The following is a 3,875-nucleotide window of genomic DNA, read 5'->3' as shown; positions in this document are numbered from 1 at the left end:
CCCCCCATAAATCCGCCCATGGTCTGTTGTGCAGCCCAATATAGTTCAGAAAACTCAAAGCATATGATACTTGTCTTAGCTTCATGCATATATAGGTGTGACCAGGACTGCGCCAAACCTGATCGGCGCCGTCGTGCAAATGTCTTTTGAGCGCCTTTATACTCTGGGGTTGGAGGAAAATATGGTTAACACCTGGAGGGAAACTTCGTAGACAAATATTTACTTCATATCGAGAAATTATTCTGAGTTCAGCAGCTCCTCTGATATGCTAATAATGCAATTTGCATGGGCGGATTTATGGGGGGGCAGAGGGGGGTAATGCCCCCCCCCCAGTTTTGGGAGGATATGTAGTAACAACACATCTTCCAAAAATTAAAATAAAAAAATTATTTATTTTTTCTTCTTTAAATAGTTCAGAAAGGCATGAGTGGATTTATAGGGGGGCACAGGGGGCAAGGCTCCCCAGTTTCGGGAGGACTTTATATAGTAACACAACACATCTTCCAAAATCTTAAAACAAAAAAAACATGACTTTTTCTTTTTTGAATAGTTCAATGAAAATGAAGATAAAAGCGAATGTCCTTTTCTGATGGGAGAAAAGAAAAGGAAAAAAAACCGAACATTAAATACAAATAGTACAGCTGTCACTGGGGAGCAGAAAATGTGTCTAAATTCACTATTTTGGACTGAAAACCATTTGGGCAAGTATATGAATGAAAATATAGGCTAAACAAGCTATACATTAAACTGCAACACTTATAATAATTGACGATTAATTTAACAAATTAGAACCTAAAGCAAAGGGGAACCCCCCCCCCCCCTCCCATTCACGCTAAAAGAACGATCTACTCGTTATGATTTGTGTCCACATTTAAAGTATTTATTTGTGAATAATATTTATGTTCTTAGTAGATTAATTGGCCTTCTGAGAAATTCTAAAAAACAGTTTTTTCCCCCTTCTCTCTCTCTCTTTTTAATATTCTTTTTTTAAGAGAGGGAGAGAAAGAAAAAAAATACTATCTCAAATTGAATAAATTTTAATTATCTGAGTGTTCTGATTAAATGAATCTTTTTACTTAGAGGGAGAGTACAATTTTTACTTACTTTATAAATACTGTTTTAAAAGTAAGGTAAGTCATAATCATCTAAGTCTAAGTGAGTCAGCTTTGTCATTATTGAAATCTAAATAATTGAGTCATCAAAAGTTTTGAAAAAATTTGCTGAAATTTTATTAAAGTCTATAAAAACCTAACAAAGATTGGTAAAATCGTAAAAATCCTTTAACCGTAAAAACTGACGAATTTTTGCAAAAATTGCAAAAAATCAAGCAAAAATCTGAATTACAAACAGGGCCGAATTGGCCTGTAAGATGAACAAGCTGTTGCTTAGGCCCCTGCTTTGAAGTAGATCCCTAGCTCCCCCCCCCCAAAAAAAAAAAAAAAATTCATGATTCGTTCCTTAAAAAATGGAAATTGCTTGAAAAACCAATTTCATTTTTAAGAGCTTGAAAACCTTGAACATTTGGAAACATGTGGCTACAAACCTTAAATTTTAAAATTTCTAACAAATGGTAGAGGGGGAGGAATGCCAAAGTATGTCAAATTCAGCTCCTTGCCACATCCTGTATTAAAAATTTAAAAATCATGGTTCTCACGATTGTAACAAATTATTTGAAATAGATTTTTGTGACTCGCATGTTTCATATATTGCTATTTATTCAATCCCGAATGCAGTATTTTGGAAATTCTTTTGTATTAATTGCTTTTATCTTACTTCTTCTGCATATTGTCTATCTGTTTAGCACGGAACAAAATCCACACTACTTCTATTTCTTTTCGTTTTCTGCCCCACTTGCAACTGAAGAAAAGTTGTCATGATAAATCTATGGTTTCTTTTTTCTTTTAAATTTAAAATAGCTATTTCTTACTAAGTTAGAACAGGACTGTAAAAATTTACAATCAAGTACTAAAATATCAGAGACTGGAAAGTACAAATGAAGTGCTTTAAATAATTTTATTTATTCTAGAGTCCTTGAAAATAATTAGATAAGTCTTTGAAAATCCTAAGCAAAGTGGACTCTAATTACTTCTACTGCATATTGTTAATCCGTTTACCCAGGGAAAAAAAATGATACACTACCTCTATTCCTTTTCGTTTTCTGCATTACTTATAATTAAAAAAAGGTTGTTGTAATGAGAAATCTATAGTTCATGTTTCCTTTCAAACTTAAAATGGCTGTTTCTTACAAAGTTTGAACAATACTGTACAACTATATAATCTAGCTATCAAGCTTCTTTGTCTATCCAATTAACCTTTATAAGGCTTCAAAATGTAGAATTTTATATCCGCCAAGCAGAGGCGCCGACTTGCAAAAAATATTGAGGGGGCTAGACATCACCGGGGGTTTAGGTGGTTATGCAATCCCATGGAGGTTCCCCCCCCCCCCTCCCTCCCAAATAAAGGTCAGATTTTTGTACCTTGAAAATGCCAATTTACATATTTTCTAGTGTTTAATTTAAACAAACAAATGTGACATGGCGTTTTTAACGTAAAACAATCTAAAAAATGGTATACAAATTTTCTAGTTCAACTAGATCATGTCACTTGTCTCAGAAAGAGACAGTTTTCTGTTCTTTTCTACGGGGAGCCGTGCAGTGCCGTAGCGAGGCATTGAAAAAGGTAGGGCACTTGACTTGCATGGAAGGGCACTCCTAGAGATGTCGACTTAAAAATATATATATATTGTGAAGGGGGGGATGTCTTTCCGCGGGAAATTTTCTAAATTTGAGATTAAAAATAGTGAGCTTCAAAGTTTTTTTTAAAGCATTTTAAAGTCATTTAATCAACATTAGAACCCCAAAAACTCGACAAGCCTGACGCATATTTTTTGGCTTTGAAAAAAGGAAATAAATACAAACACGCACAGTATTTTTGTAAAAAGGTAATTTAATTAACGCATGTTTTTTAAGACCAGTTGTCTTTTCATAAGTGATATCGGCTGACATAATCAAGCGTAAATGCAGTTTCTCCATGTCTAGGTCATTTTTGAAAAACTCACTTGATTTTTCAAAATTTGTTTCACTTTTGTTTAATAAAAGCAAGCACTCTTGCTCCACTGCAATGACCTATGTGAGTCCAGTTGATATAAACCGCCCAATAATGCAAGATTGTACCATTTCACAAACTTCAATGCATTGCCTTGTATTACTTTGGGATTTTGAAAGTGTGCAGTGAGCTGGCTTTGTTATTTTCATACTTCTTTGGTATACGTCGATTCCGAGGAAGCGAAAGGATCATCATTTAGTGAAGGTTTTCCTTTTAAACACAATTCCCAAATGCATTCAAAACTATCACGCCTCCCATTTCATATACAAATCAAACCCTCATATATTTTTTCCAGATCAGCAACACTTAGAAGAGCGCCGCAGCGCTGCCCACTAGCAACAGACTTGACCCGTAAGTTCGCACACTGGGACAAATTCTTAGTGTGCTTGCAGCACCGTAACACCATCATTATTCACACCACTCGTTTTCAGTTAACCTGCTTACTACCATAATAATTATTTGTTTTAACTCATTACTGAATGTATTTTACAAGGTAAACTATCTTCAAACAAGGAAAATAAAAGATAAATTTATGAGTTTAGAAATCATAATATGAATAATAATTTTCTTGATTATTGGGGGGGCTCTGCCCCCTCAAAAATATTTTTGAGGGGGCTCGGGCCCCCTCAGGCCCCATGGAGTCGGCGCCACTGCCGCCAAGCCACCTCTACTGCCGATTCTACCTATATATGTAGAATTTTATAAGGCTTCAAAATGTAGAATTTTATATCCATTTTACAAAATTTCCTCCGAGGGAGAAACCCCCGGTC

This window comes from Uloborus diversus, chromosome 8 (assembly GCF_026930045.1).
Source record: "Uloborus diversus isolate 005 chromosome 8, Udiv.v.3.1, whole genome shotgun sequence".
Taxonomy (NCBI): Eukaryota; Metazoa; Arthropoda; class Arachnida; order Araneae; family Uloboridae; genus Uloborus; species Uloborus diversus.
The sequence above is the reverse complement of the archived record's forward strand: the minus strand, read 5'-3'. Positions refer to the sequence as shown.